The following is a 15,251-nucleotide window of genomic DNA, read 5'->3' on the forward strand; positions in this document are numbered from 1 at the left end:
TTAAGCATTTAAAATGAATCCTAGTTGATTAAAATACAGTCTTATCTGGAAATGCCATTCATTTTTTGGCCAGTATAAACAAGTTGTATACTGCCTCTGCTGAGGTTCTCTCCTCTGTCCCCTTGACTTTTTGTTGAGACATGCTGAATATTAATAAAGTTACGACAGTAGAGAAGCTAAAGTAAAAGTTTGGCAGACCTTTTTCTTGACTGAATACCCTTGCTGGAGGAGGAAATGAGGGATAAAAGCCTATAGGAAGAACGCAAAAAGGAATAATGCAATAAGTTTTGGGTACAACTGGCCATATACTCTTGAAAGAAACAGAGAATGTTCTGAAGCCAAGTCATCTATCTTTCATAATCTCAAATTCTGAAACAGGTTTTATATATTTAGAAGTACTGACATGTAATAATATTTGTATTACTCTATATTACCTGTAACAAAGCTCTATCTACGTAACAATGGTTTCTACTGCGCACTTAGCAGAGTTATTTTTCAGTGGGTGAGAATATTCTTCTGATAAAGACATGAGTATGGATTTTATTACTATCTAAATCAATTTGTTCACTAATTCATTCACAAGTATTCTCTGTGGGTCAAGGTATGACAGAAGGAACAGTGGATACTGAGAGATCAAGTGAAATTTCGGCAGAGAAGTGTCCGTTGAATTTATCAATATGGAAATTATTAGTGGCTTTAGGAAGAACTGTATTGATAAGGCAGCAGTTGTAAAGTCAGACTTGAATGGGTGGAACAGTGAATGGAAAACTGTGTGTAGGGTCAGCCGATTGTAAGAAAAGTACAGAACCAAGAAAATACAAAATACAAGAAAAGGGGGTGGGTCCTTTGCCTAATAAATGATAGTTCAAGTAGGTTGATCTTGAAATAGCAACTACTCTCTATATCTTGTTTCTGAATCTCTAATTGATAATCTGGATTTCTAACTTCTGTTCTTGTCATGAATCTGAGGTTATAATTATGTTCCCCTTAAAAGCCTTCTCCAAGGCTGAACTGAAAGGGCCTAAGATTAGGGAGCTAAATGGGTCAAAGCCAATCAAATCAGAGCTAACAGAAAAATTAGAGGCAATTTTTTTTGTATATTGCTTTATACAACTATAAACTCTAAGCACAGAAAAAACTATCATTCTGGTGATTTCCTGAAAAATAACAGGACTAGATGAACAGTATCAGCAAAATGGCAGACGAGCCTATCCTTAAACCATCCCAGTATAAACCTTAGAACTAATAAACCTTAGAACTGTAGAATACAATGTAATAATTTTTAAAATTACATGTCTTGACTCACAAGAAACAGAATTATCAACTGTCAGAAGCAAAGATGCAGCTAACAGCCAAAGAAGTAAGCATATAAGTCAACCTTTTGGCTGCTCTAAGTAGTTATTATGCCCAGTAATGACTAGAGGCTTGGGTATCTATGTACACAGAGAAAAAGGGATAAGATTTTTGGCCCATTAAGATGGGGAGTTAGACTGAAATTCCTGCAGAAAGTAAGGATGCTTGAAGGGATACAATCTCAGTGAGATAAGAACTAATAAACTCTATCCACTAGCCCACAGAGATGGAAAGGAAGCATTAACTATAATGATATTAATAATATCATTAATAGTAATAAATTTGGGAATTAGAAAACAATATTAAAATAAAATACTACCTAATAATAATATGTGCAATGGAGTGTACAGAATGAAATATTTCTAAAACTTTGTACTATTCAGGAGTTAAGTAAGATACTTTGTCAAGTATGCATATAAAAATTTAAAGGTGGAGTTGTTTCTAGTAATCGTGACCTCAGTAATCTTTACTATTCTCTCCTGGTGTAAACTGGAAAATTTAGACAAAATATATTTAAAAACTTTTGGATATTACTGGAGTTCACAAAAGAGTAAAGAATTACTGGGTCACATTTTAGGAGAAAAAGCAAACTGAGAGAGGTGAATTTTACATTTATGGATATTTTTCCTTTAGAAGTATCTGTCAGTTCTGGTTGAGTCAGCTGGAAGACTTGGAAGCTGAGTGGAACTTTTGTTAGTCTCATGGGTACCAGAAAAAAAAAATATATATATATATAGATATATTTGACCACATAATGGCTAAGAAATTTCTAATAGTGTAGAAAATATCAAGCCAAATATATGAAGCAAAATTGAAGCAACAAAAGAGAAAAAGACAAATTTACAACATAGAGACTTTAATGCCCCCATTTCTCAGTAACTTATGATAGAACAAGCAGACAACAAATCAGAAAGTATATGAAACAACAAAAGAGAAAAAGACAAATTTACAACATTGTCAGAGACTTTGATGACCCCCTTTCTCATTAACCGGTGATAGAACAAGCAGACAACAAATCAGAAAGTATATAAAATATTTGAGTAACATGATTATCAAATTTGATCTAATTGACACATATAGAGCACTACAATAAATAATACAAAATCCACATAATTTTTAAGTGCACATGGAACATTTATGAATATTGACCATATGTTGGATAATAAATATAAAGCAAGTCTCAATGTATCTCATGTATTGAAATTATTTATAGCATATTGTCTGCCCATTGTGGACTTAAACTTGAAATAAAAACATAAAGAGGGGCGCCTGGGTGGCTCAGTTGTTAAGTATGTGCCTTCAGCTCAGGTCATGATCCCAGGGTTCTGGGATTGAGCCCCATATCGGGCTCCCTGCTCCATGGGAAACCTGCTTTGCCCTCTCCCACTCCCCCGGCTTGTGTTCCCTCTCTTGCTGTGTCTCTCTCTGTCAAATAAATAAATAAAATCTTCTAAAAATCATTTAAAAAGATAAACAAAAGGTAACTATAAAACCCATATAATTTTGGAAATTACAAAATATACCTCTAAAAATCTATGGAGCAAAAAGAAAATCATCATGGAAAATAGAAAATACTTTAAGTGAATGAAAATATAGTGAACATATCAAAATTGGTATAATTAAATCCATGTATACAGGAAAACTTTAAAGGTATAAAGGAAAACCAGCTGAAAACAATGACACATGCATCCGTTCCAAGAAATTAGAAAGAAGAAAAGCAAAGTAAACTCAAAGAGGGTAGAAAAAAGAAAATAATAATTTAAAAAGCTGGAATTAATTAATAGGAATGTAGAATATAAAGAATCAAGAAAGCTAATGCTTGACAATTTGCAGAGCCCAATAAAACTGATAACTGATGGGATCTGATGAAGAAGACAATAGAGAATATCACGAATGAAAAATATGACACTGCTATTGAATGTACAAACATAAAACATCATAAAACAACATTGCAAACAACTTTTTGTCAACACATTTGAAAATTTCAATGAAATTGAGGTTGCATTGAATCTACAGAGTAATATGGGGGAAACTGACACCTTTAATTTTGTTTTTCAGGTAATGAGTTTGGCGTAGTTTTCCATTTATCCACGTCTTCTCTAATTTTTTTCATAATGTTTTACAGTTTTCATCATAAGTCTTACACATATTTTTAAAATTTATTACAAGGTATATGATATGCTGCTGTACACATGGTTTAAATATTTCTCAGTGTTTGTTGTTGTTAAAAGGAGAATTTTTTATATTTTAGCCTAATATCTGAAGAACCTGCTAAATTCACATATTCTAATAATTTATCTCTATATATTCTTTTCGTACTTAGTATAAGCACAATCATACTATCTTTGAATAATTCCTAGTAAACACAATTTACAATAATGAACACATACACACAAAAGGAAACTGAATAGTTTCTATAAAGAACCTAAATCCACAATGAAAAATATTCTCACAAAGAACATCACCATCTCAGATGACTTCACTTATAAATATACCAAACTTTTAGAAAGAAAAATTGCCAATCTTGAATAATTTTTTTCAAAGAATAGAAAAAGAGGAAACATCACAATGTGAGTTATGAGGCCAGCATAACCTTGATATAAAATCCTGACAAGAATATTATAGGAAAAAATACAGGTCAATTTCACTCATGAATATGAATGCAAAATCTTAAAATGCAAACAACAAATCTAGCATTACATAACATGAAATAATGATCAATTTGTGCTTATTCTAGGAATACACAATTATGTTAATATCTGAAAATCAATCAATGTAATTCATCATATCTATGAAATAAAAGAAAAAATCATATGATCATTTAAATAGATATGCAGTAAGTACTTAGTAAAATACTAAACATCTATTCATGATAAAGCCTTATAGTACTAACGCTAAGAGGAACATTAATCTGATAAAAATTAGCTACAAAAAATCCCTACAGCAAACATCGTATTTAATAGTGAGATGTTGAAGTAGTTTTTCTATTATTGAGAACTGAGAAAAGATGGCTATGATCATTACTTCTATACACCATAATTTTAGAGGTCCTAGCCAGTGCAATAATATAAGAAAAAGAAAAAAATGTATAGAAATTGAAAAAGAATGAATAAAACCATCATTATTCAAAGATAGTATGATTGTGTTTATACTGAGTATGAAAAGAATCTATAGAGATAAATTATTAGAATACGTGAATTTAGCAGGTTCTTCAGATATTAGGCTAAAATATAAAAAAGTTCTCCTTTTAACAACAACAAACACTGGGAAATATTTAAACCATGTGTACAGCAGCATATCATATACCTTGTAATAAATTTTAAAAATATGTGTAAGACTTATGATGAAAACTGTAAAACATTATGAAAAAAATTAGAGAAGACGTGGATAAATGGAAAACTACGCCAAACTCATTACCTGAAAAACAAAATTAAAGGTGTCAGTTTCCCCCATATTATTCTGTAGATTCAATGCAACCTCAATCAATATCTTGGCAGTTTGTGTGTATGTGTGTGTGTGTGTGTGTGTGTTTGTACATGTGTGTAAATATTAACCAGCTAAAGAAAGAAGCAGATTAAGGTGAGAAGATGTACTCTAGCCAACAGCAAGACTTACTGTAAAGTTATGTTAATTTAGACATTGGGTACTGACACAATAGCAAGTAGATCAGTGAGAGTGAATAGAATCCTAAAACTTATAAGGATACTTGAATTATGGTTAAGATGGCATGGCAGGCAACTGTGAAATGACTGCTGTTTTAAGTGGTTCTGGGAAACTGAATATCCACTAGGAAAAAAAACCCTCACCCTATATATAAAATCAATTCCAGATACAATGTAGTAAATATAAACTATCAAAACTTCCAGAACACAACATAAGAAAACAATTTCATGATCTTAGCATAAAAAAATTTCTTAAACAGTATGCAAAAATGCTAACCACAAGGGGAAAAATAATAAATTGGGATGTATCAAAATTAGATTGTTTTCTAATCAAAAGACAAAGAAAAAACATGCTCTAAGTGGTAGAATATATTCACAGCCCATATAAATGAAAAAGAGTTTGTATCCAGAATATACAAAGAACTTTCTCAAGTCAATAATAAGACATATAACCCAATACAAGAATGGGCAAGAGATCTTGGGATGTCTGGGTGGCTCAGCTGGTTAAGTGTTTGACTCTTGGTTTTGGTTCAGGTCGTGATCTCGTGATCATGAGAATGAGCCCGATGTTGGGCTCTATGCTCAGCATGGAGTCTGTTTGAGGTTCTCTGCCTCTCCTCCCTCTGCCCTTCCCTCCACTCTCTTTCTTTCTCATAAATAAATAAATAAAATCTTAAAAAAAGAAAAGTGGGCAAGAGATCTGAAGAGATATTTTATAAAAGAGGATCTGCTAGTCTACAAAACTGTATGGAAACATGCTTAGCATCATCACTTATCAGGGAGATACAAAATAAGGTAAAAATGAAATACACTGCACACACAAAAGAATGGTTAAAATCTATAAGACTGAAAGTAACAAAAGTTGGTGACAATGTGAAGTAATAAAAAGTCTCATATATATACTACAGGTGATTTTGTAAATCAGTACAACCACTTTGGAAAACTCTCTGACATTATCTGCTGAAATTTGATATATGTATACCCTGTGGTTCAGTGCGTCTACTTCTAAGTATTTACTCAACAGAAGTGCAAGTAAGCAAATGTTCACTGAAAGATGTGTATAAAAGCATTTATAGAATTATATGTGCTAGCCAAAAAATGGAAATGCTTTAAATATCCATCAACAATAGAAGATATAATTATGATAGATAATTTTACAAAAAAAAAGTTATGTCACAATGAAAATGGGTGATCTATAGCGATGTGCCATAATACAGATGAATTCCTCTATAAACAATGTTGAGTGAAAGAAATGAGATGCAAAATCATACATACTGTAAGATTCTATTGATAAAATATTTGGAAAGCAGGCAAATATTAGAAGTCAGGATAGTTATGTTGGGGAGGAAGGAAGGAGGAGGCAATAATTGGGGAGGGCAACAAAGGAGGCTTCTGGTTATAGTATCCTACATTTTGACTTGGGTGGCAGTTAACAGGTGTCACTAGGCTGTATACTTATGACTTTTGTACTTTTCTTGTATATGTGTTACATTTTAACAAATGTTAAGAAATCAGTTGTAATGACCAAAAGAACAGAAATATAAAGAAATTTACAACTTCTAAAGTTGAAAAAGAATAAAAATAATGCAACAACAACAATGAGAAAGCAGGAAAGGGGGGAAAGGCAAAGAAAAAAATAAATATGATGAATAGGAGACAAAAAAGAAGATTCTGGGTTATAAGACCAAACATGTCAGCAATCCTAGTAAATAAAAACAAGCTGAACTTGAAATTTAAAAGAGAGAGACTCTGGAACTCAGTGGAAAAGAAAATTAATTTATATTGTTTCTGTTAATAAGAGATGTACTGAAATATACTAATACAAATTTGGTAATAAAAAACCATAAATAAATACAAATTTGGTAAGAAAAAGGCACTCTAGAAAAGTATGATCCAAGAGAAGCAGGGTGTAGCTATAACATCAGACAAAACAGATTTCAAGGTACAAAGCATTGTTATGGATAAAAAGAGCCATTACATAATGATAAAAGGAATAATTCATCAGGGAGATGTAAAAATCCAGACCGAATAAGAAAATATAGCTCCCAGATCAATAAAGCAAAAGCTGATAGACTGATAAGATGACAAATTACAAATTTCACAATAGGTAGTAAGAAGATAAAAAATTAGTAAGGAAGTAGAACATTTGAATAGTACAATTAACAACTTTAATATACTAGACATATATGGAACCCCAAAGCTATGATTATATGATATATATTCTTTTCAAGCACATAGGGAATACCTACTAAAACTGACAAATAGTAGTTCACAAGGCAAGGCTCAATAAATGGCAAAGATTTTACATCCTACAGATCACAGTGTTTCAGCAAAGTGCACTAAAATTAGAAATCAATAAACAAAAAGCAAAAAAAAGAACCCACCAAAGAAAAGTGTTCTTTGAAAACACACTTCGAAATAATTCATGGATTACATAAACATTATATTGGAAATTAGGAACTGAATAACACTGAAAATACTATTTATAAAAACTTGTGGGATATAGCTTAGACAGTTACTTAAAGGAAATTTACAGCTTTACATACACTTAATAGCTTTACATACACTTAATAATTGAAAATTAATGAACAAAGTGTCCAACTCAAAAAGTTAGAAAAAGGACAGCATGCATATAAGTAGAAGGAAGGAAACAAAAACAAGGGGAGAGCAGAAGTTAATGAAACCAGAAACAAAGAAGCAATAGAGAAGATCAATGAAACCAAAACCTGTGCCTTTGACAAGAATAATAAAATAGTGAACCCACTAGCAAGAGAAAGCAAGGAAAGTAGGAAAAGAAATGATATAAATAAACATTAAAGATTAAAATATAAAAATAAACGAGAGTGCTCTGAACAATTTTATGCCAGTAAGTTTGAAACCTTAGAAGAGTTACATATTTTTCAAGGAAACAAAATGACTTGAGAGGAAATACAAAGCCTGAATACCCATTAAAGAAACTAATAATGGCCCACATGGTTTTCTATGTGTACTTTGTTAAAGTTCCAATGAACAGATAATCTCTGCTTTAAGCAATACCAGACAACAAGAAAAGAGAGACGTCTTCCTGAAGGATTTTGTGAGACTACTATAATCTAGTTCCAAAATGGGATAAGGAAAAAAGGCCAATCTCACTAATAAACATGTCTGCAAAAATCTCCAATAAAAGATTTGGAAAACAAAGCAGCGTGCGCGCGCGCGCGCGCACACACACACGCATACACAAATACAGATATTAAAACTGGGGCTCCTGGTTGCCTCAGTTGGTTAAGTATCTGACTTTGGCTCAGGTCATGATCTTAGGGTCCTGGGATCAAGCCCTGTGTCAGGCTTCATGCACAGCAGGGAGCCTACTCCTCCCTCTCCCACTACTCCTCCCCCAACTCATACAGGCACTCTTTTTCTCTCTCTCAAATAAATAAAAACTTTTTTTAAAAAAAGGTTCTTACAACCAAGTAAGCATGAACACTAGGATGGTTTAACTTTTGAAAATGTAGTCATATAATTCATTATTGAATTAATCTCCTTCACTTTAAGTTCATTTCATAATGGATTAAAGAAAAATTATCTTAAATACAGAAAAAGGATTGTATAAATTCAGTTACTACTCATGATAGAATCTCTAAGCAAAACAGGACTAGAAGGGGGCTTACTGGTTATTATTAAAGTGGTTTTCCAAAATCCTACAGTAATCATCACACTTACTAATAAAATAATAAAGATACTCCTCTTAAAATCAGAAGTACTATAATTAATGCTTTTAATTCAATGTTGTACTAGAGATGTTGGCTAGTGTCATAAGGTAACAAAAAAATATATAATGTGTAATACCTGAAAAGGAAGAGACAAAATGGAATGTATAGGTAAACTATGAGAAAAAGAAGAGGACTGCAAAGTTGTTGGATAAAAGATCAACAGAAAAAAAGATCAACATCATGTCTATATAAGGAAGCCAAATTAAAATATGCACTTAAAAAATCTCATAATAATAAATCTAGCAAAAAAAGTTCAACATTCTTTTATGTATTATTTTTAGAACTTTTTTAAGGGATTGGGAAGACAGCAGAGTATGAGGACCCTGAACTCACCCTGTCCCATGTTTACAACTAGATATCATCCATCCAAGTCAATAAACCAGAGAGAGATTTGAAGACTGGCAGAACAAACACCATAACTAAACATAAAGAAGAAGCCACATTTGAAAGGTAGGAAGGTCAGAAAGGTAGAGGGAAGCTGCCTGCAGGAGGGATGGAGCTGCATGGGGATGAAAGGGCAGAGAAACAGGCCCTCACACCAGGGATTTCACATGAGGAAGACTAAGCCCCATAACATTTGGCTTAGAAAACCAGAGGGGCTGAATTCTGTAAGTTTATATAGCCAGTGGGACTTGGGAGCCTGGAGCTTTAAGTCAGCAGTCTCAGGACTGGGTGACCCATGAGGGTGAGTGATAGCTGGGTCATTGCCCTTAAAGAGACAGAAGCCTGTGCAAAGAAGCAACATAAAAATGGCAGTTTACACAGTGCCAGAGGCAAATGGGAGACAAATCTATTGAATGTGATTTCAGAGAGTGTTGGGGGACTTCACTGAAAATGAGGGAGTTGGTATGTGCCATTTTCCTCTCCCATACTCCAGCATAAACAGTCACCTGTGGGAGGTGGGGTGGCACAGGCACTTGTAGCATTGGCTCAGGGCAAATTTCATTAAAGCTGAGTGAGCACCCAGCACAGCTGCAATGCAGTGCCCAGCCACATGCCCAGGTACCCATGTACACCAGGCTCATATGCCGGGTGCACAGCTGCTACCTCATGTCATGCCCAGTCATTGCACTGTGCCCTCTGCCACCCTAGCACATAGGTCCTAGCCACTGAAGCATTTTAGGGGATCTGGCATAGTCCTAGTGGCCCAATGCAAATATTGCTAACACTGCCAACCTGCTCCCAAGGTCCCCATTGGGCACCCCCTCTCAGAGATGACCTGCCTCAGTCCCATCAGCACCACAGAGAATAAGCACAGACCACAACAGCCAGAGAGTCAGGGCTGATGACTTCACTGAAAGGAAAAGTGACTCAGGCACAACAAACAACAGGGCCTAAGCAACACACATAGGATACTCTCCTGAAGTACCACATTCTGGTGAATCCCCATTCAGGGGATACTTCACATCAGGGCACTCCAGGACCACCTCTTCATAAAGTCACTACTTTCAAGAGCAGAAAACAGAGCTGACTTTCTTAACACACAGAAATAGTCACAGAGAGTCAGACAAAATGGAAGAACAGGACAAGACCATGGTCAGATATGTAATGAAACAGATATAAATAACATGCTTGATAGAGAATTTAAAGCAATTATCATAAGGATACTCAATGGACTTAAGAAAGGAAGAAGACATGAGTGAGGACCTTAACACATAGTAGAGATAACAGGCTCAGTAAATGAATTGAAAAACAGACCTGATGGAATGCAGCAGGATGGAAGAAAGAGGGGAACAGATTAGTCACCCAGAAAACAGAGTAATGGAGAGTAACTGAGCTGAACAAAACAGAGAAAGAAGAATTACATAAAATGAAAATAGACTTAGAGAACCCAGTGACTCCATCAAATGTAATAGCATTCTTGTTATAGGAGTCCTAGAAGAAGAAGAGAGAAGAGGGGTCAGAAAATTTATTTAAGAAAATAATAGCTGAAGACTTCCCTAATCTGGGGAAGAGATCAGATATCCAGATCCAGGAAGCACAGGGAACTCCCATCAAAATCAACAAAAGCAGACACACACTAAGATATATTATAATTAAATATGCAAAAATAGTGATACAGAAAAAAACCTTAAAAGCACGAAGACAAAAGGAGTCAGTAACTTGCAAAGGAAAGCCCATAAGGCTAGCAAGTGATTTCTCAACAGAAACTTGTCAAGGCAGAAGTGAGTGGTGTCATATAATCAATGTACTGAATGAGAAAAATCCACAGCCAAGGATACTCTATGCAGCAAGGCTATCATTAATAATAAAAATAGAGGTAAAGAGTTTCTCAGACAAACAAAAACTAAAGGAGTTCAGAAACAGTAAATCAGCCCTGTAAGAAATATTAAAGGGGACTCTTTTAATGAAAGGAAGCCTCTCCCTCGGCTTGTGCTCTCTCTCTCTCGCGCTCACTCTATCTCAAATAAATAAATAAAATCTTTAAGAATTACTTTGAATGTAAATGGATTAAACCCCCCAATCAAAACACACAAGATGATAGAATGGATTGAAAAAAAAAGACCCATCTATATGTTGCCTCAAAGAGACTCATTTTAGACATAAAGACACCTGCAGATTAGAAGTGTGGAGATGGAGAAACATTAATCACGCAAATAGATGTAAAAAAAACCCAAACAAAAAAACTAGTGTAGCAATATTTATATCAGACCAAATAGACTTTAAAATAAAGACTGTAACAAGAGTCAAAGAAGGACATTATGTAGTAATAAAGAGGATAGTCAAAAAAGAATATAAAACAGTTGTAAATGTGTATGCACCCAAGATGGAAGCAAACAAATATATAAAACAGTAATGAACATAAAGGAACTAACTGAAATAATACAATAATAGTAAGGGACTTTAACACCCTACCTATATTAATGGACAAACCATCTAAGCAGAACGTCAACAAGGAAACAATGGCTTTGAATAATAGACACAGATGGACTTAAATATATTCAGAACATTTCAACCCCAAACAGCAGAATACACATTCTTTTTAAGGGCATATGGTACAGTCTCCAGAATAGATCACATATTAACCCAAAAAAACCAGCCTCAGCAAATTCAAAAAGATGGAACTCATATACCATGCATCTTTTTTAACTACAATGCTATGAAACTAGAAGTCAGCCACACACACACACACACACACACACACAAAATCTGGGAAGACAACAAATACATGGAAGTTAAATAACATGCTACTGAACAGTGAAAGGGTCAAACAGGAAATACAAGAAGAAATTTAAAAAGTATGTGGAAATTAATAAAATTGAACACGTAACAGTCCAAAACCTTTGGGAAGCAGCAAAAATGATTCTAAAAGGGAAGTTTATAGCAATATAGCCCACCTCAAGAAGCAAGAAAAATCTCAAATACACAACCTAACCTTACACCTAAAGGGGCTAGAAAAAGAACAATAAGCAAAAGCTAAAACCAGCAGAAGGAAGGAAATAAATAAAGATTAGAGCAGAAATAAATGATATAGAAACTAAAAAAAATGCCAATAGAATAGATCTATGAAACCATTAACTGGTTCTTTGAAAAAAAAAAAAAGCTAATAAAATTGATAAACCCTAGCCAGACTCACAAGGAAAAAAGAGAAAGGACTCACATAAATAAAATCACAAAGGAGAAAGGAGAAATAACAACTAACATCACAGAAATACAATTATAAGAGAATATTATGAAAAACTGTATGCTGACTAATTGGACAACCTAGAAGAAATGGATAAATTCTTAAAAACATATGAACTACTAAAACTGAATCAAGAAGAAATAGAAAATTTGAACAGGCTGATAACCAGCAAAGAAATTTTATCAGTAATCAAAAAACTCCCAAAAAACAGAAGTCCAGGGCCAGATGGCTTCATAGGTGAATTCTACCAAACATTTCAAGAAGAGTTAGGGGTGCCTGGGTGGCTCAGCCATTAAGTGTCTGCCTTCAGCTCAGGTCATGATCCCAGGGCCCTGAGATCGAGCCCCACATCAGGCTCCCTGCTCTGCAGGAAGCCTGCTTCTCCCTCTCCCACTCCCCCTGCTTGGGTTCCCTCTCTCACTGCCTCTCTTTCTCTGTCAAATAAATAAATAAAATCTTTTTTAAAAAAAAAGTTAACACCTACTCTTCTCAAAGTATTCCAAAAAATAGAAAAGGAAGGATATCTTCCAAATACATTTTATAAGGCCAGCATTACCCTGATACTAAAACCAGATAAAGACATCACAAATGAAAGAGACAGATAGGCCAATATCCATGATAAACAGATGCAAAGATCCTCAACAAGATATACAATAATAGTAAGGGACTTTAAATAGTAGGGGACTTTAAATAGTAGCAAACCAAATTCAACAATACATTTTAGAAAAATCATTCACTGTGATCAAGTGAGATTTATTCCTGGGTTGCAAGGGTGGTTCAAAATTCCCAAATCAACTAATGCAAAACCTATCTCAATAAGATAAAGGATAAGAACGATATGATTGGGGCACCTGGGTGGCTCAGTGGATTAAGCCTCTGCCTTCAACTCAGGTCATGATCTCAGGGTCCTGGGACTGAACACCGCATCAGGCTCTCTGCTCAGCAGGGAGCCTGCTCCCCACCCCCCTGCTTGCCTCTCTGCCTAATTGTAATCTCTATCAAATAAAAAAAATAAAATATTAAAAAAAAGAACCATATGATCGTTTCAATAGATGCAGAAAAAGCATTTGATGAAGTACAGCATCCATTCATGATAAAAACCCACAAGAAGATAGGTTTCAAGGAAACATATCTCAACATAGTAGATACCATATATGAGACCCAGAGCTAACATTGTTCTCAATTGGGAAAAACTGAGAGCTTTTCCCGTAAGGTCAGAAAAAAGACGGGGATGTCAACTCTCACCATTGTTACTTAACAAAGTACTGAAAGTTCTAGCCACGTCAGGTAACAAAAAGAAATAAAAGGTATCCAAATTGGCAAGGAAGAAGCAAAACTCTCACTATTTGCGGATGACACAATACTCTACATAAGAAAAACCAAAAGACTCCACCAAAAAATTGCTAGAAATGAGACACAAATTCAGCAAAATTCCAAGATAGAAAATCACCATACAGAAATCTGCTGCACTCATGCAACCCAGAAATAAAATATCACCTCACAGCTGTCAGAATGGCTAAAATCAACAACACAAGAAGCAACAGGTGTTGTCGAAGATGTAGAGAAAGGGAAACCTTCTTGCACTGTTGATGGGAATGCAAACTGGCAAAGCGACTATGGAAAACAGTATGTACATGCCTCAAAAAGTAAAAAAACAGAGCTAGCCTACTATCCAGCAATCATACTACTGTACATTTACCCAAAGAATACAAAAACATTAATTCAAAGGGATACATGTACTCCTATGTTTATAGTGGCATTATATATAATAGCCAAGATATGGAAGCAGCCCATGTGGCAACTGATTGAAGAATGGATAAAGAATATATGGTACACACACACACACACACACACACACGCACACACACACGATGGAATGTTATTTAGTTATGAAAAAGAATGAAATCTTGCCATTTGCAATGACATGGATGAGCTACAGAGTATTACACTAAGCAAAATAAGTCCGTCAGAGAAAGACAGATACCATATGATTTCATTCATCTGTGGACTTTAAAAAACAAAACAAATAAGCAAAGGGGGAAAAAGAGAGAGAGAGAAACAAAGTAAGAAACAGACTTTTAACTATAGAGAACAAACTGATGGTTACCAGAGGGGAGGGGTGGGGGAATTGGGAGAAACAGGTTACGGGGATTAAGGAGTGTGCTTCTAGTGATGAGCACTGGGTATTGTATGGAATTGTTGATTATATTGTACACCTGAAACTAATACAGCACTGTATGTTAACTGGCATTAAAATAAAAACTTAAAAAAAAATAAAATACAAAATAGATGTTTAAACTTTTTGAATTGAAGAAGATATACAAAGAATCAATGGAGATTGTGCTCACGGCCCACAAGCCTTAATATCATTAGGAGGTCAATTTTCCTTTATCAGTTCTGTAAGTGCAATGTAATTCCAGTCAATATCTCAACAACGTTTTTCATAGAGTTCAAAAACCAGATCCTAAAATCTATGTGGAACAGAAAAGACTAAGAATACCCAAGAACATTTTGAAGAAGTGAATTCATTGATGTGTGTGTGTGTGTGTCCTAACCTAAATGTGTATCAGTAGGAAAATGGATAAATTTTGCTGCCTTCATACAGTGTAAAAAACCCAGAAGCTCATTTGAATGGAGAAGTACATGCCTCAATATGGTTAAGCATTTTAAAAATAATGATGAGAGAAGAAAGCAAGTTATTCATATGAAGTTTAAACACAAGGAGAAAACACATTCTTATAGGTATGTGTGTACTTGTGAAAGAGTAAGAATATGTACAAGGGTGATTAAATTTAGGACTGGCATTTCCCCTGCAGGGAAGGGAGAGGAATAGGACCACAAAAGGACACATAGGGACTT

The 15,251-nt window shown here is 34.5% G+C and overlaps 1 protein-coding gene across 4 annotated transcripts in view; it reads right to left on the reverse strand.

Annotated features, from left to right (window-relative positions):
- The window catches only part of TENM1 (teneurin transmembrane protein 1), an 801,117-nt gene that overhangs the window by 179,154 nt on the left and 606,712 nt on the right, over positions 1–15,251 (reverse strand). The window lies entirely within an intron of this gene.

This window comes from Mustela lutreola, chromosome X, assembly GCF_030435805.1.
Source record: "Mustela lutreola isolate mMusLut2 chromosome X, mMusLut2.pri, whole genome shotgun sequence".
Taxonomy (NCBI): domain Eukaryota; kingdom Metazoa; phylum Chordata; class Mammalia; order Carnivora; family Mustelidae; genus Mustela; species Mustela lutreola.